At 38.8% G+C, this 27,097-nt stretch overlaps 1 protein-coding gene across 2 annotated transcripts in view; it reads right to left on the bottom strand.

Annotated features, from left to right (window-relative positions):
* The window catches only part of sema6e (sema domain, transmembrane domain (TM), and cytoplasmic domain, (semaphorin) 6E), a 501,529-nt gene that overhangs the window by 254,104 nt on the left and 220,328 nt on the right, over nt 1-27,097 (bottom strand). For both annotated transcript variants that reach the window (XM_055163313.1, XM_020924606.2), the window contains one exon: nt 14,039-14,176. The gene's annotated coding sequence lies outside the window, so the exon portion shown is untranslated. The remainder of the gene's footprint in view (nt 1-14,038; nt 14,177-27,097) is intronic.

Below are 27,097 nucleotides of genomic sequence, written 5' to 3' on the forward strand. Positions count from 1 at the left end.
ACAAAGTCCCACCCACCCATCCAACTGTTGTGTTTCGTTTAAAGTCCGGTGCGGTTTATTTGTGAAAAAAGTTTGAAAAAATACACCATTTAATGACAGTGCGTTTTATAATCCAGAGCGCTTAATAGCCCGGAAAATACGGTACTAAGGTTTTACAATTCAGCATATTGTGTAGGGATGGTATATCAGTTTTGGGCAATATTGGTGATAGAGAATTTCCAAATGGTATAATTATCAGTCAGATATAAAAAAAATTTGCAGATATTTGACTGCAGTATTTTCTGATCTTTGTTATGTTGTTGTTTCCTCATCACAAACATACCTGGAGTTGTGTTTTGTTTCATTCACAAATGTTCAATGCACAAATCTTGCATATTTAGGCTGAGTTGCATGTAGAATCCCTCAGTCGTCCAGGTAGAATCCATGGCAAAGGAGAAATTCAATTTGCCAACTGGAACAGCAACAGGGAAAAAAATCGGTTTGAGAGGGGAGTTAAAGAGGCTATTGTTGTTATGAAAGACAATCCTTTCTTGAACAGATATGGAGGACTTAGACATCATCTGTTTTACATCTAAAACTCCATCCTCAAACCTAAAACTAAGAAAAATGGGGGTAGCCAGGTTGGGGCCAGAGGTGTGAAAACACTCATTATGAGCCTGAATGATTATGCTAATAAGACCCCACACGCAGTACAAATGAAGAGGCCTTGCTAACAAACAGAAACTGTAAACAAGTAGGGTGTTAGTTTCAGAGTAGTTTCAGTGTAATTAGCTCCTCCCTGCAGGCAGATATAAGGCAGTGTCCACCAGCGTCTAACCAGAACTAAAGAAGCAGCTTGGATGAGCCTGAGAAACATTTTCAACCTGAATAAACATGTGTACGGTTTGACGAAATGAATTTCTCCTTTGCCTTTAAGATGAGTTCTTCTCTCAAACAGAAAACACATTGTGATGTCATGTGGTAATATGAAAAGGTAAAAGATACATTGCAAAAAGCAGTATCTAGGTAAGTTAAAATGACTTAAGAACATTTTACTTTATTTGAGTTGATTCAACTTGACAAGTAAAATTATCTAACAATGGAACAAGTCTTATTTTCTTAGTCTTAATCAAGCAACAATAGATTTTGGTTTATTTTAAGTGCAAAGAATTGTTATTTTTCTTATCTTAAGTGTAGCAAGATGTATTTTCATATTTTAAGTACAAAAAGCCTTGTTCCATTGGCAGATAATTTTGCTTGTTAAGTGAAATTTACTCACATTTTAATAAAACTTTCTTAATTCAAGTAATTTTAACATGGCTAAATTTTAGTTTTTGCATTGTAGCTTTCAACTTGAAAACTACCACTTTATGTCATCAGAAGGTGGAACACGGCTAAAAGCTCACAAGAGTCAATTTTGTGTAATATAGGACCTTTAATATCAGCATTATCAGCCACAAAGGCAAGACAAATACCAGATATCGCTATTGCCTCAAAAAATCCATACTGGACCGTCTTCTTGTCTTTTCTAAATTTGTTGCCCCAATAACTTCCCCAAATCCTACTTCCCCAAAATCCACTCCCCTATTTTCTCTACACTCCAAAACACTACTTCACTCAACAGTTGTGAAGTAAATCCACTGGGGAATATCTTTGTTGAGCTGAACTAATATTTAAGTTAGAAACCACTGAGCGCGTAAACTCCTGACCCCCGTTTTGGGCTCCTGGGGGACGCGGTGTTATGTTTTATTTAACTCCAATAATAAGATGCGTGATTGTGATTCAGGCGCCGTTCTGGAGATCTACTTGTATTGTTGTTCTTGTCACTCATACAATGTTAATCTTCCCAAAACAACGCTTAGAAAGTGTACTCAAGACACACGGCGCATTGTGAGCGAGTGGGTGACATGCTATGAACGCTATGCTAGTCCGTGTTTGGCAGTATAAAGAGCGTATTCAAGCGCGCCGATTTCACCCGCGCTGACACGGCTCCGTAAAGGGTTGAGCACGCGGGGACTGAATGTCACTCACGGTGTTGACATGCGCGACGTAGCACGCTAGCATCATTAGCATAACACTGAGACTTGTGCTTAGACTGCTCGTAGCTGTCACTCACAACGTACGGGTAACAGATCATGATGCTTAGCTAGATTCACATTATATTTAATAATAAAGGGGGCCGGGTTAAACTTTGAGCATTGGAAGATACAGCCTGAATAATAGAGTTAAAATTGTGGTACTATTGTCCAGCTACATGGAACTCCAAAGCTTACGATACGTTGGGGAGGCTCACGATTAGGGATGTAACAATATCCAAATCTCTCGGTACGATATTTTCACGATATATACATCTCGCAGTACAATATTTATTGCGATATTTTGTGGAGGCTAACAAAACTGTTAGTATGCTACTTTTTCCTTTTAAAATGTCTGGACAAGACTTAATCCAAAGAACTAAGACTTAAACTAGCTTAGAACTGTTATTTCTTCACGTAGTCTGCACCAAAATGGAGCAAAGAATCATGTCTATGTAACTTCCCCAAATTCTACTGTCTTTGCTACTATTGTTGCACCATAACTCTTAATTTAAGCAAACAGACTTGTAATATGATATACTGCGACACCCCACGATATTATTGTGAGAACTTTGACGATACGATATCACGGTTATTGTTACATCTCTACTTAGAGGTGAAATGTCCCTAAACAAAGTATTTTGAAAGATAACCCTATGGCATTAGAACAATTTTACAAACATGTTCTGAAATGCACGGGTATTAGCTTCTGTTCATATTTCAGTCTTTTATCAAATGTTAACACTCCTGGAGTTTTTTTTTTTTACAATGAGTACGTGTGTACGATAAGTACTGTGAACAGACTCCTCTTTTTTTAAAATCATCAATTGAAAATCTAGTCACAATACCAATACTTTTCAGAAAAATGGCAATTAAATTTTTGTTAAAAATTGTGCAAACCAAAATAACTATAATAATATTACAATTTTTTTAAATATATTTTTTACTATGAGTTATTGTGTTATAATGTGATGTGTGAGGAACTGTGTCCAAGTAATTTCCCTTGTGGGTCAATAAAGTATATCCAAGTCTAAGTCTAATATGTCTCATATTGACCAAAATTAATGTTACTGAGATTACCCTCATGATGATATTCAGACAGTAGTTGTGTTTTTTTGTTTGTTTGTTTTTTTAAGTTAGTAAGTTTACTTTTTCTTCGGTCAATTAACCTAATCATTAATCATATTACAATGATTTAACACAGAAATTATGTATAGCACTTAAGTTATTCTACAGACCTTAGGGGTTTAGGCTGAAGTTTTAACACTTATTTGGCCTAACAATATTGACCTAGAGAATGGGATACAAGACGGCAGAACTATTTACAGAAAAAAACTTTTAAAAAATCCATGAGAAATGTGCAGAAACATGCAAGTAATTGTTGTGATGGAGTTTCAAGTATCATAAAAAGTGCACAAATAATTTGCCGTAACTTTTTTTTTTTTTTTAATAATATGTATACACTCAGCATTCTAATGGTGCATAACCGTTACCAAGAGTCCAGAGTACACACTTTACTCTGTTTGGCTGTATAAGGAGTATACTCGGGCATGCTGATTTCACCCAGACCGACATGGCTCCATAAAGGTTTGTACGCACAGGGAGTAAAAAGCACTGACATGGCAACGCAACTGGGAGGGAAAGGGTCGTACGCGTTGGGACTAAATGTCACTCACGGTGTTGACATGCGCGACGTAGCATGCTACCATCATTAGCATAACACAAGTGATTTATGTTAGGACCGTTTGGGGCTGTCAAAACAGAATAGCACAACATGATGCAATGCTATTTTTATATCATACATGGATACAGAACCACAAACATGCACTATGTCTATTTTTAGTAGGGATGGTACAAGATCTCGTGAAACAAAATTGCCACAGGAATGTGCACACAAGAAAAAAAGATCAGAGAAATTTGCAGTGATGCAGAATAGAAACAAACATATGAAATTAAAAAAAATAAAAACTGTAAGGCCAAAATTGGAAAATGAATCGTGAAATGTATATACCTTATTTTTCTGACTTAAAATCCTCTCAAAAATGGACAGTGCGCCTTATAATCCAGTGTGCTTTATGTATTAAATCGGGTTGTGCTTACTGACTTCAAAACGATTTTATGTGGTACACGATGCTCAAAAAATGTTTAAGTATGACTGTGGTAAGCTACGAAGCCACACCACTTGATGTATTGTCGGAGCATTACGGCTACTGTACAGTCCCTGACAAAAGGATTCCAATCTAGGATTGGGTGCATCATATGACAAGGCGACAAAACTTTTGTCTTGCTAAAATCTGACCTTTCTGTGTTCATTAAATGATCAATCTTTCTTCAGTGAAGCAAATTTATTTTAGTATATTGAGCATAATTTGGGAGGGTTTTAGCTTTCATATGAGACATTTCTAAAACCAATCGATTAATTTAAAGTCAGGTTATAAGCTTTTGTTTCTACAAAATGGATAAGCGACAAGACTTTTGTCAGGGACTGTAGTTAGGAACCTCACAGAGAAAGTCCATCAGAGGCTGACCGCATCAGCGCACAAGAAGTGAGCTGTTTTTTCAGCACTTATAGTTTATGCAAATTAGCCATGTGGTTTTAAGCTTAGTTTCTGTAAAACATAAACAAATGTGCACAAAGCTGCATTAAACACATTATTACTCAATGTATATTTGAGTCCTCCTTGTAGGAAATTAAAAAAAACAAACTTAAATGATCCACCCACATTCATAATCCACATTCACCAAGACAGGGAGGCAACACCGGGCAAATTACACCACGATCTGCCAATGGATCATGGATGCCAGGGCTAAGGGATCAGCCTCAAGTGTTGTCCATTTGTTTCACTTAATGTGCCTTATAATCCGGTGCGCCTTATGCATGAAAACAGACGAGATAATTCAACATTATTGATATTGTGCCTTATAATTCGGTGAATACAGAATTATGTTAAAATCTCATCTCGTTTCATTCTCGTGGACCCAATCTCGTATTTCCTCTTATCTTGTGGAAATTGTTTCTTGTCCCATCCCTATTTTTTTAGCTTTAATTGAATGTTTACTCTGCAAATTTGCATTATAAATTGTAATCTACTCTTTTTGTAGACTGAAGAAATGTATTTAATTGAATCTTTATGTTGTTTATCTCTTGCCAGGGATCCAAAATACACACTTCTCTATGAAAACCCGCACTGACATGGCAACGCAACTGGGAGGGAAAGGGTCGTACGCGTTGGGACTAAATGTCACTCGCGGTGTTGACATGCGCGGTGTAGCATGCTAGCTCCATTAGCATAACACAAGTGATTTACGCTACGACCGTTTGTGGCTGTCAAAACAGAACAGCACAACACGACACAAGGCTATTTTTATATCATTCACACATACTAGTACAGAACCACAAACATGCACCAAGATCTATTTTTAATTTTTAATTTTAATTTGTAATCTGCTCTTTTTGTAGATCGCAGAAATGTATTTAACTGAATTCTTGTGTTGTATTTTTCTTGCCAAAAATCCAGAAAATCCACACTTCTCTATGAAAACTACGCCAGTCTGTGTGTGGCAGTATAAGAGTGTGTTCAAGAGCGCTGATTTCACCCGCGCTGACATGGCAACGCGACTGGGAGGTAAAGGGTCGTACGCGCGGGGGACTGAATGTCACTCACGGTGTTGACATGCGCGGCGTAGCATGCTAGCGCCATTAGCATAACAGAGATGCATGCTCCGACTGCTCGTAGCTGTAACTCACAACACATGTCTATAGTTATTTTTATGTGATACTTAATTTATACTAATGGGGGATGGACTGAAATTTGAAAAGCGGTAAAGCCAATATCAAAATCAAATTAAAATCACAATTTGAATAGACACAATTATTAAAGTGAAAAGACTGCAATTATTTAGGTAAAAAAATGTCCATTAAAAGACAGAATATTTTATTTTTTATAAACAAATAAACCTACAAACATGTTCTGGAATACATGGGATTCTTGTATTAGTTTATCAGCTCATGTCAGTCTTCTCTCAAATGTTAACACTCCTGGAGTTGTTTACAAGGTACACTCTGAACAGAATTATTTCCTTTTTTTTTTTTTTTTTTTTTAATCAAATGGAAATGTAATCATATTCACAATACTTACAATACAAAAAAAATAAAAATTGTTTAATCTATATTTGTGTAGCCCCAAATGAAGTGTCCCATATTGACCAAAATTGATAAAAATAAAAAATATTTGTGTGTTTATCCTGATGATGAAATTCAGACGATATTATTGGTTCCCTTGGAAATGTGCTGAGAAATATGCCTAAAAATGTTGATTGAGGATAAGACAAAAAACCCAGTGGACCACAAAAACTAGATAAAGATTAATTTTCAGCTATTATTTGAAAGGCAACATTGAAAGTCTGAATAAAAAATGTCAATTAAAAAACAGGATATTTTATTCTTTACAAACAAATAACTACAAACGTTCTGAAATTCAAGGGATAGTACAAGGGATAGTTTATCAGTTCATATGTCAATCTTCTCTCAAATGTTAACACTCATGGAGTTGTTTACAATGTACACTTTGAACAGAATTTCTTTTTTTTGTTTGTTTTATCATCAAATGGTAATTTAAACACACACACAAAAAAAGTGTGTCCTATATTGACCACAATTGATAAAAATAAAAATTCCCTCAGAAATGTGCTGAGAAATATGCCTGAAAAAGACAAAAACCCCAATGGATCATAAAACTATGGAAAGATTCAGTTTCAACTATTATTTGAAAGGCAACATTGCAAGTTTGAATAAAAAATGTCTTTATTCTATACCAACATGTTCTGAAATACATGGGATTCTTATATTAGTTTGTCTGTCTTCTCTCAAATGTTAACACTCCTGGAGTTGTTTACAATGTAAACTCTGAGCAGAATGCTTTCTCATCAAATGGGAATTAAAAAAAATATAAAATCTTTTTTTTTTTTCGGTGTCCCATATTGACCAAAATCGATAAACATTTGCGTGTTTATCCTGATGATGAAATCCAGACGATATTATTGGATCCCTGAGAAATGTGCTGAGAAATATGCCTGAAAATGTTGATTGAGGATAAGACAAAAACCCCAATGGACCACAAAAACTAGAGAAAGATTCATGTTCAACTATTATCTGAAAGGTCACACTGCAACTTTGAATTCTAATGTGTGGTCTAATCTTTCTGCAGTCTTTTTAAATAATTTCTATTGCGGAAGATTTTGCAAAATTTCCAAAGCAACAATTGCAGTATTATCAATTTTCTCTAGCTTTTTGATAAAAAATAATACGAGGAAGTTTACCACATACAATTTTGGCATTTCAGAAAAGAGGTAACCCAACAATCTCTACTCTACTTTTCAGAGTACTTGTCTAGCAGCATACTTTTACTCCTAGTAATATTTATATACTGTATTTTACGCACTATAGGGCGCTGTGGATTATAAGGCGCACTGTCATAGAATGGTCTATTTTCAAACTTTTTTCACAAATAAACCACACCGGACTTTAAAGGAAACACAACAGTTGGATGGGTCAGTGGGACTTTGTTTGTCGCGTTCACGGTGACTCTGGGCTTTGTTCAGTTGTGGCGTGTAGGGAGGGTGCTGTCTGGGACCACTGGATTGTTGGTGTGTTTGCAGTAACTCAGTTGTTCAGTCGTGTCTAGAAGTGGCACATTGCACTCGCTTTTTCGGTTCGTTCCTCCGTTCCGTTCCTCATCTGCGTGGAGTGATGAGTGTGGCTGTGGGTGTTTTTCGCTGCTTTTCGTGGATTCATGTATAGGGTGCTCTGGATTGTGGGGCGCGCAGTCGTTTTCTGAAGGGGTTAGTGGCTTAAGCGCACACCCTATAGCCCAGAAAATACAGCACTCTACTTCTACTAAGTTTTGATAACTCTTCCCACTGTGAGTAAGTCTACAAATGACAAAAGCTTTATGTTAACAGCATGAAATTATTTGAACATTTGTGTTTCTTGCACCGCTCCTTCATATATGATTTTAGTTTTTCAAATTTGTATGTCTATCCTTTGAAAATACCAAATTTTGTACATTACTTAATGGTTTGTCCTTCAAATTACATTAATTTTGAATTACAAATTAGATGTCACATCTCAGCAGATGGTGTTTAAAGGTGCATTGTGTAACTTTTCTTCATGGGGATGTTATTGCTTTGGATGAGAATTTCACAATATGATATTAAACCTAAAACCAAACTAGACCAAGTTACAGGTCAGATCTATGGAGAGGTGACCCCACCCACAGTCAGAATGTCTATTTTTTAGGTATTTTTCAGCAATAACACCACCTGTAATTGAAAACATGTAAAGTAGATCTGTTTAATGTCATACGGTGGAACATTCCAAGCAGAGCAGTGACATCTCCATAGCAACAAGAAGGTGACGAACCCCAACCGAAAAGTTACACAGTGCACCTTTAAGTTGCTCTTACTTGAGCAGTAGTTTTCCCAAATACTTTGTTACTCTTGAATAATTTATTGGACCACTCCTTTGCACTTCTACTTAACATAACTTTGAAGTAACCTTAGTCTTACTTTGGAAATTTTTTTTGGCTGCTGTACCCACCTCCGCAGTTTAGTCCGCAGCAATAAACCCTTTGAATTTAAACCAATGCCAAATACACTTAGACCATCCTGATGTGATTTTGGCCAATTTTGTAAAACATCAGTGGAACTTGCATAACTAAACCTCCTATAACCAAAAGCCTTGAAACTCTGCTTTTGATTTAGTCATTTTTTAACTCAAAAAACTGAAAACAACATATTGAGTAGTGGCCACAATGAAACGGTACAAAAACAAACGTGGCCGATGAGTCACTGCTTTGTGCTCGGTTCTTGTTTATGTTCTGATGCATGTGTGGGGAGCGGACGGATCCCTGTCATACTTGTGTAATATGGCCACTATTGACTATTGTGGCTTGGGTTACGCGGTTATTTCACGGTAACTGCTTTAGCGCTGTCAAGAATCTAATTACTGTGTATGGAATATGTTTATGTTCAAGGTAAAGGAGAGCGGCGAGGTTGATCGCAGACAAAACAGCGATACGAGTGTTGGCAATCAATTAGCAAAAGGCAAAAGGTTATATAAGCAATAGTACATCATCTGCAGAGAATATACGGTGAGGATAGACTAGTTTAATGACATACTGTGGAAAATTCCAGGCAAAGCAATAACATATCCATGAAGACGAGCACGTGGAGGATCATCTACCGCTAAAGATACATACTGCACATTTAATTAGACTTCTAGAACTTGCAAATCACAGTCTTTAAGACCTTCTTTAGCTTTTATGACATTTATATTTTTAGTTGTCATATTTTTTTCATGTATTTTAGTCCATACTTCTCGGTGTCTCGCGAGTCTCATTCCATTAATGAAAGTGCCCTGAGAACTGAATCTTTATCGGACTAAATAGCAAAATCGAAATGTCATTGTAATACCAAAAAATTATATAAATGTATATTATTACTACTGCTAAAAATGAACTCTATCCAAGCCCATGTAGATACAGAGTAAACATATTAAAATCAAATGAAGCTTTTAAAGACAACAGTTATAACAATGATGTAGTCTTAATTGTTAAAAGACTGAACATGATATATCCCATTTATTTATATATGTTAGTGCTTCAGTTCAACAATCAGAAAGTTTCTCATTTGGGTTGCCAGATTCAATTCTGAAATCCAGTTGGTTTAAACCTAAAAAGTCTCTCTCTGATCTGAATGGTCACTACCTAAATTCTACTTATATATATGGAATGAAAAAACGTGTGTGTCCTCTATAGACACTGGCAACCCAATTTCAGTTGTGATTGCAGAAACATTTTTATATCACTAAGAGCACAAGATACGTACAGTCCCTTTAGCCCAGGGATCTCCAACTTACAGCTCTCCACCATTCACACTTATGTCACAAACCAGGAAGACATTTGTAAAGATGCTATTACAACTCCCAGCGGACTCTGTTTTAGGAAAAATGAGAAAATGGCCCAGTTTTTTTTTATCTAAATGTCACTGTAGTGTCCCGTGATGTTCAGCTAATCAACAATTACAACCACACCTCACTTTACATCATTTCCACACTGACACCCAACTCTGAGTACTCTGAGTACAGGCGATTAGAAGAGATGAGGCGCCAAAATCAAGATGATTCCAAACAGCACATATGTATGCAGTCTTCATTTTACCGCTGATCACTTTTACTTCGATGGGTTTGATCACAGTCGGTTGGCGAGCTCAGTGTCAGGAACTACACCGGAAGTTGTCATCAAGTCTTTCCAAACGTCTTCCTGGTTTGTGACTTAAGCATGAATAGAGAATATAGATTTCTGAATTATACATGTTGTGCTGATCAGTGTTGGGAGTAACGTGTTATAAAAGTAACAAATTACTGTAATGCATTGCTTTTTGCTGTAACGCAGTAATGTGGCATTACAGGGAAAAGTTTGTAATATTTTACTCAGTACAAATGTGAGTAACGCGCGTTACAATGCTTTTTTAAGCTGGATTGAAGTGGTGGGTTTTTCTTCATACAAATTCACTAAAATCATTGTGATATTAGCAGTGATGAAATGCCGGAGACACACCCGCGTCGACCATAAGGTAACTGCGGGCAAAAGGAGCGGCGCAGAACTCCGCGATGTTTAGACCAGGTTTCAACCTGGGTCTGTTCTGGTTTAGACCTGGTTTAGACCTGGTTTAGTCCTGGTTCAGTCCTGCTTGAGACCTGGTTAGTCCTGGTTTAGACCTGGTTCAGTCCTGGTTTAGACCTGATGTAGACCCGGTTCAGTCCTGGTTTAGACCCGGTTCAGTCCTGGTTAGTCCTGGTTCAGTCCTGGTTTAGACCTTTCAGTCCTGGTTCAGTCCTGGTTCAGTCCTGGTTCAGTCCTGGTTCAGTCCTGGTTCAGTCCTGGTCAGTAGACCTGGTTCAGTCCTGGTGTAGACCTGGTGTAGACCTGGTTCAGTCTTTCAGGGTTGTGTGTGTTGTATGTGTAATCTGGTTACCATAGTTTTATCTTGCACTCTGACCTTGAGTTTTAATATTATTTACTATTAATGTAATTAATATTATTCACTTTTAATGTAATTCACTTCATATAGTACAGCAGTACATAAGTCAACTCTTTTCAAATATTGTTTCTATTTAAAAAAATCCTGCTTGATCCCATAAGTAATGGTAAAGCCTGAAAGTTCTGCCTCCTGCCGATTTGAGGTACAGTGAAGAACTTTGGTCATACCAGCTGTTTCCCTCTCGATACAAAGGTCATCTTGGGCTTAAATTGAAGCTTATGAACATGGGAAGTTTTTTATGTACATTTGAGGCAGTGATATATGCAATAAAATGCTTGAAAATGATCACTTTTGATGACAATTTGTCAGGCGGACAGACATTTTTTAGTCTTTTAGGACATGTTGAGGGTGATATTTGAGAGTAGAAAGGCAGCAAGCCCCAAAATATTTTTCTGCTAGTTTCCCCCATGTGTCAGGATACACCATGCCAAATTTTAGGGTTATTTGACCATGTATGCAGTTGCAGTACATTAATATTTACAGTTACATCATTTCGCAAATAGCTTTTCTTAAAAAGTGTGTTTTTTGGGCCCTGAGACCAAACGGGGCCGAGTTGGGGTTGGTCCCTATCAACTCGTTATGGCCCAAGATATAATATAACAGGAAATAATAGTGAAAAAAAGGAAGCAAAAAACATCCTGAGGGGTGGACCTGGCTCCCGGCCTATTATGAAACTTCTGACGATATGAGGCCACGATATTTCGGTTATTGTTACATCCCTGCTACTAAATTTCTTGCAACTGCTAAAATTAGTAGCTCTCTGGAATTTTAGTTTTGTACAGGTAGCTCACCGGAGACCCCTGCTTTAGCCCTTCTAACCCACACTTTACCGTGCCTTTCCTGTATTATCCTCCCTTTACTTTTGACTGACAGGTGGTGATCTGTTCCCCTGACCGTATGGCCGCACCTCCAGCCTAAAGAGGGATCACGGCACAATGGAAGACCCCGAATGACAGCCCGGCATTAGCCCCATTTGTCAAATCAGGACACACACACACACAAAGCTCGGGGAGGGGGACAAAGCTCTCTTTGCTACCATCAAAACAACGTGCTTATGCTGTGTATGATGTGTTTACTTGTCTGGCTGGCGCGGCTCTGATTGGAATCTATGGAGAGTCCTTGAGCCACTGGAGAGCGCCACTTGAAAATCAGCAAAGGGTTACTCAATCAGGTATAGGAGGATATAGAAGGCCATTAGCGTACAATGACGTGGTAAAAGTAGCATTATTCTGTGGGGATGTAATGGCGCATATGAGCTTTTAGTCCCGAGTGAAACAATACTTCTGTTTGTTGAAATTACCATATGGAGACAACAACGTAAAGTCATAAATATTCACAAAGCAGAAGGTGAGCCAAGTTCTCATTTATAGGCTTGACTGTGGTGACCTGATACAACCCTTGTGTTATACGGATAACTGAGTTTAAATCCACAGGAACAGCTTGTGACAATAATGGATGAAAATGGGTTATTATGAACTTTAACTCATGTTATAATGTTGTTATCTCATCAAAAACATACCTGGAGTTGTGTTTTGTTTCATTCACACATGTTGGAGTATTAAGCTGCATTGTTAAGCTGTCTACATCTCCAAAGATCAAAATGCTCCACCTTGTGATGTCATGTAGTGGTAGTTTAACATCAACATTAACAGCTACCTTTTAACTTTAGTTCAGTAGAGACTGGAAAAAGGAGAAACTGACTGGACAACTGGACAAAATTTAGTTGAATACATTTTGCAGCTTCTTCAGTTCTGGTCAGATTGCTTATGGACACTGCCTGAAGGGTATAAGAAGGTAGAAGGTATAAGGCACTTATAAGTGCTTTGTGTTGCAATTTTGTATGAAAAGTGCTCTATAAATAAAGTTAGATTGATTGATTAAAGGAAGTGTCCAACAGTATTCTGACCAAAACTGAAGAAGCAGCTTGGATGAGCTGCAAAATGTATTACAACAAAAAAAACTTTAGTCCAGTTAACAAGCTGAATTTCTCCTTTTGCCATGGATTTTACTTGAACAAATGCGGGATTTTATTAGAGCTGGGTATCATTGCGATACATACCTCGATACCTAGGCCACGATACGATACATATCCTGATACAGTGAGCTTTCGATTTGATACGATATATTTAAAACAGATTCGATACGGTTCAATAAAAATAAAGGCAAAATCATCGATGTGTTACTAAAAGTCTTTGTTAAACCACTTCTTGTGCAAAGTGAATATGAAACATGAAAAACATTTTAATCATCAAAACTGTGAAAATGTTAAATGTGTCACATAAATGAGTTTCCTTTCTCTGAACAAGCAACAAAACTGTAGCACTGTAACAAAATCGTTTTGTAAAATATACCAAAATTTACTCTTGGCGATATATCGATACAGCAGCCCATGATATCAATACTGTATCATCAAATTAAGTGATACAATATATCGATATTTCAATATTTTAGCACACCTCTAAATTTTACAGACATCTTTAGTAGAGCTTGGCAATTCCAGGGCTGAAAAGGTTTGAATCATTCTAATGAAGCTGTCTGGAGTTTAAAAACACAGCAAAGCACTTCCTTTTACCTTATTACCACATGACATCACAAGGTGGAACAGAGTGTTTTCAGTTTGAGAAAAGAACTCAGCCTAAATATGCAGATTTGTGTATAAAATTTGTGTGAATGAAACAAAACACAACTCCAGGTCTGTTTGTGAAGAGGAAACAACATTATAACATAGATCAGAAAATAGCGTTATATGGACCCTTTAAGAATGACAAAATGTATGTAGAAATTGGAACAGAATGTGCGGCTGGAGCTGTGTAGTGATCTCTGATTATTCATCTTCAACCATCAGCCTTGGCGTAAACACAAGTACAAAACATTAAACTTACCGTGCGCTGTTCCTGTATTGTCCAGCGGAGTGTCCCCTCTGTACCTCACTACAGGTTGTGTTCAGCCAGCAGGGGTCAGCACATGCCTTAGAGAAGAAGATCCAACCAAAGCTAGCTCTGCAGGCGGACTTCCTCTTCCTGTGGACACATGAAAAGTACAGATGAGGTTAGGTTAGGCTACTTATTTCTCGAAAAACGTAGCCAACTATTATATTTAAGATACCACAATGATTATAAAAACAAGCTGTATTTAATCAATACATATTTCCATGTGGTCTTCTGTCTGTGTAATCCCTCCAGGTAAGTTCCATAGTGGTCCATGGGTGTATACTAGTTTATGTGCTCTTATACTTGTTTTGATACAGCAAAATTATTTTTGTGACCGCACTACAGTTTTGTTGGTCATTTAGAGGAAGTAAACTTGTTTATGCAATACACTTGACATATTCACTGTTTTGATGATAAATATACATGCACTTCATATGAACTTTGCACAAGAAGTGGTTTAACAAAGACACATTGTTGCTAAAATGTGTTTGGTTCTTTAAAAAACAGCAATATATCCCAGAGAATCATGTGCGATATATCGATTACCACATGAATCGCCATATCATGATAATATCGCATTGTGAGCCATGTCTCATGTATTGAATTGTGAGGGATGCCGTGATTCCCAGCCTTACTTTTAAAGGTGCATTGTGTAATATTTTTGGTGGAGGGCCCATGAAATTTTTTTTTATTTTTTTTTCTCCATGGAGATGTTTTATTAGTCTGATTCATCAGCCTGTTTCACTTCGTAAAAACCGTCTGACCTCGCAGCATTAGGATTTGTTCACTCAACGATAAGGGGTAAGTTTTTTTTTTAACCAATCACTGGTGACCAATCATTTGGTCATGTCGTATGTAAAGTGCCAAGTCCAGTAGGAAGAAGGGCAATAACGTCTTTTCCCTTGATAAAATTCACCAAACATCTTCTTGTTCCGGTTTTAAATCCTCGATCTCGGGAATCGTTGCCAACACAGAATGTATGTCTTCGTCTACATCCATCTCGTTTGCTTTGTTTACTGTTGTGTTGTACCACAAAAGGGACCCAGACAGGCGCTGGACATTGACATCATGGCTTCACAGCTCTTTGCTGATTGGCCGATGCGCAGTTTAAACCACCTGGGGTTCTTGGAATACACTAGACAGTTTGCGATTCCTGACCTTTGTCTGGAATGTTTCACAGTACGGTATTAAACCTTTCTATCTTCATGGAGACCAAACCAGACCAAGTTACAGGTCAGATCTGTGGAGAGGCATGTCCGCTCATAGTCAGAATGCTTGTTTTTCTTGGTATTTTTGAGCTATGAAACCACGTGTAATTGAATAAATGTAAAGTAGAGCAGTTTAATGTCTGTGTAATACTGTGGAACATTCCAGGCAAAGCAACGACATATCCATAGAAAAAAGCAGTTGAGGGACCCCCGACTGAAAAAAATGACACAATAATCCTTTATAAACCAGAGTATGAACACTCCTGAAAGTACATAAGGACGAACCACAGCTGCTCCCTCTGGCCTCCTCGTCTCTGTCTTAAACGGGGGCCAGTGACCTCGGGGCCCCGTCAGCGTAATCTGCCCCGTCACCACTCTGTCAAAACACAGGCTCTCGCTCGGCCGAGGTCAGATACAGAGCGTAGGGGGGGAGAGGGAGTCATGCACGAGAATAGCCCCATGTTTACATTGGTATCCTTTAAATATTTAGTACGAACAACTGAAACTTCACTCCACGCCGCAGGCCCTTTGAAAGATGGATGCACTCTGCCAACCTCAAAATCAACATTGGTATGACTGCTACTCTTAACCTTAGCATGGCAGCAATTGCGCAAAAGCAGAGGTCAGAGAATGAATAAAACATGTTTGAGTGGTGTTAATTGCTAACACTTCAAGCTAAAAAAGGAAGAAATGCATTTAAAAAAAACTGCTTGGCAGCATGGTCAAGTGGTAGAAAACCTTTGTGAGGATGTCTAGAGGCGAAAAAGTAAACATTAATTAAAAAACAAGAAAAGTGAAGGCAGAGGAGAGCCAGAGCCAAGCACAAGTGGGTATGTGATGGGTTTTGAAATTAAATACAGAAATTGTTTAGCATTTTATCAAACCGCTCGGTATGAAAAACCAGAAAAGAGAAAGATGAAAGAGTAGCAGTATTGATTAGTGGTACTTGACGTGGTACTTGAAGTTGGAAGTATTGATATTTCTCAGAAGGCTTGTGAAAAGTATCAAAAACCAGATACTAATTGATACTAAAATGTCCTATATTATGCAAAATTGATTCTTGCGAGCTTTAAGTCGTGTTATAAAGTTGTTGCCTTGACAAAAACATACCTGGAGTTGTGTTTTGTTTCATTTACACAGTTTTATTATTAGTCTCCAAAGCTAAAAATGCTCTATTCCATCTTGTGATGAAGCAGTAGTTTTGAAGTTATCAGCTACCTTGTACCTTTTGTTTAGTAAAGATGGAAAATTCCAGGCCTGAAATTATCCGAATGATTCTAGTGAAGCTGTATGTAGTTAAAAAAACACAGTGGAGCACTTCCTGTATCACAGGGTGGTGGTGGTGATAGAAGAACTCAGTGTGTTAAACATGTATGGATGAAACAAAACCCAACTCCAGGTATGTTTGTGATGAGGAAACAACATTATAACATACACCAGAAAATAATAATAAAATTCTTTTTTCATGCTTTATTAAGGCCAATTAAGGTGTACCGTATTTTTTGGACTACAAAGCGCACTTAAAATCTTGTCAAAAATCAACAGTGCACCTTATAATCTAGTGCACCTTATGTATTAATACCGATTTTATGTGGTACACAGCACTCAAATATCTGTCAAAATGACTTCGACTTTGGTAAGCTACAAAGCCACACCGCTTGATGGATTGTCGGAGAATTACGGCTTCTGTAGTCAGGAGTCTCGCAGAGTAAAGGGCGAAGTATATTCTGCGTTGGCATTTATGACATCAATAAAATACAGAGAATATATGTCCATTCATAAATATGGCCTGTACATATGACCTGCAGACGAATGATCTCTGAAAAGTTTCACATGTGCCATGGAAGCACAGAACAGATTCACCATCATCAGCACATCCTCCATCACAGAAAAAAAAAAAAAAACACGCATATTCCACTGAGTCGTGTCCTTTAGTCCAACAGAAGTTGACCGCATCAGCGCATAAGAAGAGAGCTGTTTTTTCAGCACTTATAGTTTAATAGTTTATGCAAATTAGCCATGTGGTTTCTGTAAAAGTTACACATGTGCATAAAGCTGCATTAAACACATTATTACTCAATGTATATTTGAGTCCTCCTCACAGGAAATAAAAAAAACAAGCTTAAATTATCTATCCACATTCACATTCATAATACACATTCAGCAAGACAGGGAGGCAACACCGGCTGAATTACGCCACGATCTACCAATGGATCGTGGACGCCTGAGCTAAGGGATCAGCCTCAAGTGTCGTCCCTTTATTTTGTTTAATGCACCTTATAATCCATTTCACGTAGTTGTGAGAATTCAACATTACTGATATTGCACTTTATAATCCGGTGCGCCTTATAGTCCGAAAAATACTGTAAAAAAACAAGTGTAATGTGTTAGATAATCATATTTATATTTAAAATTCTAAAATCTGATCTAATTATTGGGTTATCTGATTTCTACAGGCCATGTAACTGTACCCAGCAACAGAAAGGCTTGTTTTTTCTTGTTTTTTCCTCCTCTCGTCCATCACGCGCGACTCCAGGGCCTTTTACAGCTAATACTTCGTAGTGAGTCCTGGAGCTGCACGCTGTCCCAGAGGCTGCTGCCAGACACTGGAGGGACATTAGCCTGTTCATTAGCATCATTAGCATCATTAGCCCAGCGTACCACAAAATCAGCCATCGTTTACCGGGACCCCTGTGGAGTCCGAGCACCGACCCAACCACTGTGTGACCTCAATAAATAGCAGGGTAATGGTGGTTAGGAGAGTTAACTGCTTTAGACTTAGTTGGATTCTGTTATAGTCCTGGTTTAGACCGGCCTGGTACTAGTCTAGTCCTAGTTTGATGCAGGTTTAGTCCTGTATTGGCTGTAGGGATGTAACAATATCCAAATTTCTCAGTACGATATTATCACGATATGCATCTCACGGTACAATATTTATAGCGATATTTTGGAGAGGCAAATATTATTCTAGATGGGACACTTTTTTGCTTTTAAAATACCTTGACAAGATTTGGTGCGAATTATTACTGTAAGAATCTCAAGAATTCAAGTAAAAAACATATTTCTTCATGTTGTTTGCGCTGAAATAAATCATGGGATATGTAGTTTATATGTGTGTTTATTAGCTGTCCCTACTGAAGAACAATGCATTTAAGCAAAGGAACTTGTAATTCGATATATTGTGACAGCTCTCGATATTATTGTGTGACTTTCTGACGATACGATATCACGATATTTCCGTTATTGTTACATCTCTAGCAATTTGACAGAGCAATGTTGGTAAAGCCTTTGTATTTTATTTTTCATAAAAAGAAACAGCATCTGCCTGGAGATAAACAAATGCCTGACAGAAAAGTTAAATTTGAACGTTTAAAGCTTTTTTATTGCACCGAGAAGCTTATACAAAGTTTCTTAATGAGAACGTGCTTGCCTCTCCATAAACCTGACTCTTACTTGGTTTGGAGGAGGGCCACTTCCTACTTTTCTTCGTAGAATGTTTATTTTGCGATAATATTCCATAGTTTTGCCTTTAAGTATCGGCCATATCAACTAATATCCACCAAAACTAGGGGAGAGACTGAAAATATTATTTATTTCCTAAATGGAGTATAGTTAAAAAAAAAAAAAAAAAAAATCATTAATATTTATCATTTAAAGTACCCACAGAACAGCTTTGAAACATGACAGCTTTGTTTTATTACACCAATCTATAGACCAAAATGGGATATCAATTGAACAAATATCTATGAGCAAATATCCTAATTCATTAAAAATGTATCTTCCAAAATAAGGCAAAAAAACACAGACTGGGTTTAATGAGAGATCTCCAGTGCGGTCGACCCACTGGACCCAGCATGTGTTTAGGTGTTAGCAGCACGCCACTGCACTCCAGTTCCCTCCAGGGTGCAGGATTTCTCTTTGCTGGATTCAAAGTACATAAACTCAAAACTTTAAAAAGGCATCTTGGATAGTTCTGAGATATTCAAGTATAAAGTTCTAACCACTCAAATATGTGGTACTGGGTTTTTGCTTGTGTAAACCTAGAAAATGCAACAAACCAAACAGAATTTTGATAAATTATGATGGGTGGGCAATTATTTTTGCCATGGGGCCACATCAGAAACACAAAATATTGTGCAGGGCCAAAATGCTTCACTCAGTTGTGCATAATGTTAGTTGTGTTTCTTTATTAAAACACAGTAAAAAAGCAAAAGCTGGTAAGAGTTTATGTTATGCAATGAAAAAGTGAGGTTGCCTTACAAAAATGTCATTTAAAAAAAACACCTCTAAAATAAAAGCAATGCAGCTTTAGAGAATGCATGAGGTAAAATGATAAGATATGTTTATTTTGTAATTCCAAATGAGCTTAATCAGGCTGGTCAGAGAGTGGCTCGAGAGTTGTACAATGCCCAGGTCTGAATTACCGTATTTTTCGGACTATAAGGCACACTTAAAATCCTTTAATTTTCTCAAAAACCGACAGTGCGCCTTATAATCTGGAGTGCCTTATGTATTAATTCTGGTTGTGCTTACTGACCTCAAATCGATTTTATGTGGTACACAGCGCTCAAAAATCTGTACAGATGTTTACGACTTTGGTAAGTTACAAACTTGCACCACTTGATGGATTGTCAGAGCATTATGGCTGCCATAGTCAAGAGGCTCGCGGAGTAAAGCCCAATTTACGGTCCTTAGTCGGACAGAAGCTGACCGCATCAGCCCACAAGGAGCGAGCTGTTTTTTCAGTACATTATAGTTCATGCAAAATAAATGATCCATCCAAATTCACATTCATAATACACATTCACCAAGACAGGGAGGCAACGCCGGGTGAATTACACCACGATCTGCCAAAGGATTGGGGATGCCTGGGCTAAGGGATCAGTCCCAAGTGTTGTCCGTTTGTTTCGCTTAATGCACCTTATAATCCGGTGCGCCTTATGTATGAAAACAGACGAGAAAATTCAACATTTGGTGCGCCATATAGTCCAAAAAATAAGGTAAGCTATTGGTAAATGGTCAAATTTTTACATAGCGCATTTCTACTTTCAAGGCCCTCAAAGCATTTTAAAATAAGGAACCACTCAGCTATTAACTTACACATTCATGAACATAGTTAACTGCTAACCCGTTAACTGCTGTGTTCCAAATAGGAAGTGCTCATGGGGGGCGCTTTGGGCTTCATCTACTCTAGTGGACTTTATATTCAGAAAACTGTCGCCTTTCTCTCTGTACAGTAACTGCTCTACATGATCCTGATGTTTTTATTTCGCCAGTTTGTCCGTAAATCTACTCCTAGTCCTAATGTGGACCTGGCTCCAAATTCACCCCTATAACTGCCAGCCTCGTGAACTTCATTAGACTGGAGCTGAACACTTTAGTTGACATCACTCTGCCTTAGTCCACTTCTTTATACAGTTTCAACCCTTCATGTTCCTGAGAAGAAACGAACTGCACTCCATTTTCAACTGTAACCCCATATCTTCACCGGAGACTGACCTTCTGGCAGTGGCCTACATACCGCTCACCCAAACAGCAGCGGAGTGGACCTGCCTGTGAACTTAAAGCCCGTCTCCGCACACACATGAGCTGCATGAATGAAAGAGGCCAGTGACTGCAGCTGCTCTGACCCTCTCCACCCCTCGCGCCTCCCCAGCCTCGTGCCTCCTCTCTGGGCTCGTAAACAGCTCTCGCTCCCCTCCTCGGCTCTGGGTCCTTGCGTGTGTGTGTGTGGCTGTTTACTGCTGAGGTTAGGGCCCCGGTGCCGGATGGGAGAGGGAGTTTAGTCATGGGAAACACTAGTAAGTAGGACTGTGTTTTTGATCCAGAAAAATATCACGAACGATGTTGAAATTCTGTTATAACACTATCACAATAACCTTAAACGGTGCTGTATTTGATTTTTGTGTCTGTCTTTTGGTTCAGGGTCCATCACCTTCTTGTTTCTATGGATATGACGTTGCTCTGCTTCAAATGTTCCACAATAGGACATTAAACAGCTCTACTTTACATTTATTCAATTACACGTGGTTTCATAGCTCAAAAGTACCAAGAAAAACAAGCATTCTGACTATGAGTGGACTTGCCTCTCCACAGATCTGACCTGTAACTTGGTCTGGTTTGGTCTCCATAAAGATAGAAAGGTTTAATACCATACTGTGAAACATTCCAGACAAAGCAATAAAACATTAGCCAGGCTTGCACCACCTAATGCCTCCGCTCAATTTCAGTTCTCTTCAGCGACTAGGCCAGGAATCAGAATACACTAGACGGTTTGCAAGAACCCCGAAAGTTGTAAACCGAGCATCAGCCAATCCGTGAAGAGCTGTGAAACCACAACGTCAAACTCAAAGGCCTGTCTGGGTCTCTTTTGTGGTACAACATAACAGTAAACAAAGCGGTGGAGATGTATGTAGACGAAGACAGACATTCTGTGTTGGCAACGATTCCCGAGATCGAGGATTTACCTTAAGGCTGACACACACTACAGGATTTTACAGTCTTAAACGATTTATAAATGCACGGCAAAAAGCGCAAACCACAGACACGAGGAGAATCATATGAGACTTAAACTCTTCGATCGCAAAGACTGCAGCCAGATGTCTGCATACCACAGGCTATAAAGTTGTGAGCAAGATCGCGTCAACTGTTTCCTGTCTAGAGTAAAACCACTCGCTTTGAGACTGAGTGCTCAAAGATCAGAGCACTCCACTTCTAGTTTAGATACAGGTCTAAACTGCATTATAAATACTTGTGAAATGTGGTGTAGTACTTCAGATACATGATTTTTAAAGCATAAAAGATTGGCAATAAAGTACACAGGAAGTACTATCACTAATCTGCAGCTTCACCTTGATCCATGCGCTGGTTGGATGTAAACAGACACATGTGAGGAACTACTCTCACCTTTTTACTTTTCAAATAACGCTTCAAACTGGATTAATAGTGAGATTTTGTGGACTGGGTGTCATAATCTGCGGAGGCCGATTTCTATGGATAATGTGGATGAGCTGCTGCACTTTAAATTTACAACTTTACGAGAGGTGAGTGATAGTCTTTTCATCATTTTCGCTATATCTCGAGTTTGTATCTTGCGTCGCTGTGTACGTCACTCCATCTGCCTCTGATGCTTTTGACATTTTATTAGCTGTTATCGTAGCGTTGCTGATGTTTGGTGGTTACTATTTGACAGAGCCACTCAGAGTAACACTGACACCACACGTCGGCTTAAAAAAAAACACACACAAAGACACAAAGTCGGGTCACATCTCCCCAAACTCGGGGAGAAGCAAATCGCAGCCAAAATCGGGCAAATTCTCCTGTAGTGTGTAGCCGCCTTTACATGTATTTACAGGTGCTTTTTTTAATAGCTCAAAAATACTTCCAAAACAGGCATTCTCACTCCGAGTGCGGCTGCCTCTCTTCAGATCTGACCTGTAACTCCATGATAAGATAGTTTTCACGCCATACTGTGAAATATTTCTCATTCCTCCATAGAGAAAAGCAGGTAATGACACTCCACCACAAAAGCGACACAATGCACTTTTAAGATGTGGAAAAACATTTTAGATCGTTTGTGGTGGTCCAAAGTTATTCCTCTCTTCCCTTATGCATTCTGAGCATCCTAATTATTCACCACTTTTCACAACTTTCAGAGGCCAGAGAGGTGTTTGTCGCCAACAACAACTTGCACGTCAACACATACTTCCTGATTCTAAGAAAATAATAATAACACTTTATAACTAGATGCAGTACACAGACTTATTTTGATCTAAAGAGCTGCTTATACAATATATCTGTACTAGGGCAAGAAACGCTTTCTTCAAACGCATGGGAAAATTGGATAGTCCATTAAGCGTATCATCAAACATCTACACCTTGCATGTTATGATTTTGGCCAAATAGTACATCCATGCAGAACGTTTTGTGTCAGATTGGTACTTTGCAGCTCATGTCATCAACACTGCCTAGGGGTGTGAAACTAAATAAAGGCTCTTCTCTGTCTGAAGCTCTGTTACTCAAATTGGACAATAATCCGAGTTTGTTTTAATACAATCTGACCATAAATAACTGGCTAAAATGGAACTACAGCAGTTGAGCTGATTTGTGCTGTTAAACAAGTCCCTCTCATTGGCTGCTGACCTCTTGTTGGACCCAAAGATCTTTTTGTTACGTTTCCTGATGGTCTCTCTCAAGATCAGTGCTTTCTCTTGCATCTTCTTTTGATGACTGCAAGAAAAATGATCACGACCTACCGACTGAAACCTGAGACACCGACCATCGATTAGTGGATATCAAAAATCAGACAAGTTTTACAATGGAACTGTAAACGGCTCAACTACAGCTAAAAGTGCCAACTTTTGAAAAGAAGTTGGGTCTAATTATTGATTTTTCAAATAAGACACTTACCGTATTTTACGGACTACTAGGCGCTCTGAATTATAAGACGCACTGTCATTGAATGGTCTATTTTCGAACTTTTTTCACAAATAAACCGCACTGGACTTTAAATGAAACACAACAGTTGGATGGGTTCGTGGGACTTTCTTTGGCGCGTTCACGGTGACTCTGGGCTTTGTTCAGTTGTGGCGTGTAGGGAGGGTGCTGTCTGGGACCGTTGGATTGTTGGCATGTTCACAGTGACTCAGTTGTTCAGTTGTGGCTAAAAGTGGCACATTGGACTCGCTTTTTCGGTTCGTTCCTCCGTTCCGTTCCTCGAGTGATGAGTGTGTCTGCGGGTGTTTTTCGCTGTGCAGTCGCTGTCTGCTCCGTGTGTGTTTGCGTGCGCTGTGGGAGGTGCGACTTAGTTTACTGAAGTCCTGCTGGGACACCCGAGTGGATTCGCGCTCTGGATTGCGGGGCGCGCGGCCATTTTTTGATGGGGTTGGAGGCTTAAGAGTGCATCTAATAGCCCGGAAAATACGGTATTTATTTTTTTTCCTTCTAGGGAAAAAAAAAAAAAGTTAATATATAAACTGTGTGATGGCCCAGTCTCAGGACACTGTTGATGTAAATTGATTTGTGGCAATAAAAGTGAAAAAAAAAAAAAATCAAATCAAGTCCCTCTAATTTTTCAGTTAATCTCTCGCACCATTTTCCTAAGCAGAATCATGAACACTCGTATTGATCACAGGCTCAGGAAAATGTGTTGTATAAATAAATGTTTTCTTGAGTTTTCAGACTCTTTTAAAACCTTTCGCAGTTTTTCAAATGTGTACATTGTGTCTCCATATCTCTTGCACATTCCACTATAGGCACACATATAGAACCTCCCCAGCACGATGTCACTGCAAAGTATCAACAGAATGCACCTTGACCTTAACCCTTAGAGACTCTTAATTCAGTTCATGTCATTTTGCCCTAGGACTGAGAGTCACAGTACAGTAAACTGGTTGTGGTCTCTCCCTGGTTGGTCTGTGTGCGGTGGTGGTGACGTGTCTCTTGGTTGAATTAACATTTGGTGCTCAGCTGGAGCCCCGTTTCAGCCTCTGATATTTCTCTGAGGTAAAATCTGCTACACTGATGTCTCTTTTGGTTCGGCTGCAGGAGGGAACGGGTGTTAAAAAAATGACTAGCTGTTTGAAAATGACAGAAAATGATAGAAATCCTATGCAAATTTACACAGACTAATACAATAATAGAATGTGTGAGCTACAACGTCCAAGAAATGTCCTTTGTGAATCAATAAAGTCTGTCGAAGTCTAAAGAAAAGCAGCATTCTTTCATGTAGTAGTGTTGTTAAAGGTACAGTACGTAACTTTCTGGAGGTGGCATGCAACCTGGATGATTCCACGGAAGTTAAAATTAGACTTTGGAACATTCTCCGTGGAAATAGATAAGTTGTATGTCATGCTGAAGAAACAAGCAAGAGGAGATAGAAGAAACCAAGATTAAACCAGGTCTAAGTAAGATCCAACCAGGATGATGTATCACAGATGAACCCAGTCTAAACCAGGACTAAACCCGGACTAAACTGGACCTCAGTATAAGAGTCAGGTTTGTGGAGATGTGAACTTACTCCCAATAACATGTTTACCAGTGCAACTTTGCCAAAAATACTGAAAAACAGACACTGATCGATATTAAACCTAGTAGGCGACTCACAGTGCGTCTCTGTCGGTTTTTCTAGGTATTTTGAACTATAAAACCACTTGTAATTGAATACATGGAAGGTAGATCGTTAATGCCATTGTGGAACATTCGAAGCAGAGCAATGACATATCCATAGAAACAAGCCCTCCAAGCCCTCAACCGAAAATTTACCGAAAAGTGCCCCTATGTACTTGATTTTCACACAACAAAATTTGGAAGTAGGTATAAATATGTCCAGTTTTGTAGCTCTCACAAACCCTATTCAACTTAAAGGTGCATTGTGTAACTTTTCTTGTGGACGGTCCGTCACCTGCTTGTCACTGCTCTGCTCTGGAATGTTCCACAGTATGACATTAAGCGTCTCTATGTTACATTTATTCAATTAAAGATGGTTTTATAGCTCAAAAATACTTAGAAAAACAGATATTCTGATTGTGAACGGGGATACTTCTCCACAGATCTTACCTGTAACTTGGTCTGGTTTGGTCTCCATGAAGATAGAAAAGTTTATTACCGTACTGTGAAACATTCTAGACAAAATAATAACTTCTCCATGCTCCACCAGAAAAATTAAGGCCCTCTCCAAGTGATGTGGCCCACAGCACATCTTAGAAATATTGCAAAAACTAAATTCTCTTGTTTACTTGTTTACTCCTGCTTGGTCTTGGTTTAGGCCTCGTTTCTATTTTGGACCCCCAACCAAAAAATTACAAAGGTGCATCTTTAAAGAACCTACTATTATTCTGTGTTGAAAATTGCATTCTATTGTTTAAAAAAAAAAGTGTTTTCCCAAGATATTCTAACACACATTTGAACTTTTAGCATCATGACAGCATTAGCGCTACTCTACTGTTATGCTAATGTGCAAGTTAACCTTGAAGACCGCTAACTAACCCGATTATAGCTGTTGGCAAAGCGCTACACAAATTATCCCGAACAGATTCACACACTCGGGAGACTTTGGCGCGTATAAGGTCAAGGACACCAACCTGGAGCTTTTGGACGCGCGTACCTGTTTACCGGTTTGCCCTTGTCCCCTGCCCGCTCCGGCACTATCGATTTGGCCGGCGCTGTATCAGATGAGGGATAATAATGGCGCGATTGCTTCATTGGCGCTGTTGTGAAGCTACGTATAATTTCTAATCTCATTTACTAGGAATGATCCCAGCGAGCAGCAGTCCCCCGCACCCTTTTTCGAGCTGTAATAGTTTGGAGGTGAGCCCCATTAACCAAACGAGCCTTTCGGAGCACAACATTCCCATTATAATCCCTCATTTCCCCCCAAACTGCGCCCAGTATTCCCGCGGGGGGAGTACTCACGCGGTGGACCACCGAACCGCACTTCCAGGTCTATATCTGCGCTCGCATCTGTGCTCCGACTGTCCCTGTAGGGCCTTCTATAGCGGAGGTAAACAAAGATAGTGCCGTTGTGTAAGAAAAGTGGTTTTAAAGATGCATTGTGTAATTTTGCTGGTGGATGGTCTGTCACCTGTTTGTTTTTATGGGTATGTCATTGGAATGTTCCACAGTATGACATTAAACAGCTCTACCTTACCATTTATTAATTACAGATGGCTTTGTGGCTCAAAAACGCTTAAAAAACATGCATTCTGACTGTCAGCGGGGTCGCCTCTCTACAGATCTGACCTGTAACTTGGGCTGATTTGGTCTCCGTTAAGATAGAAAGGTTTAACATCTACATGAAGAAAAG

The sequence above is a fragment of the Boleophthalmus pectinirostris genome, unplaced genomic scaffold (genome assembly GCF_026225935.1).
Source record: "Boleophthalmus pectinirostris isolate CB_2022bp ecotype Guang Dong unplaced genomic scaffold, ASM2622593v1 HiC_scaffold_6, whole genome shotgun sequence".
In the NCBI taxonomy this organism is placed as follows: domain Eukaryota; kingdom Metazoa; phylum Chordata; class Actinopteri; order Gobiiformes; family Gobiidae; genus Boleophthalmus; species Boleophthalmus pectinirostris.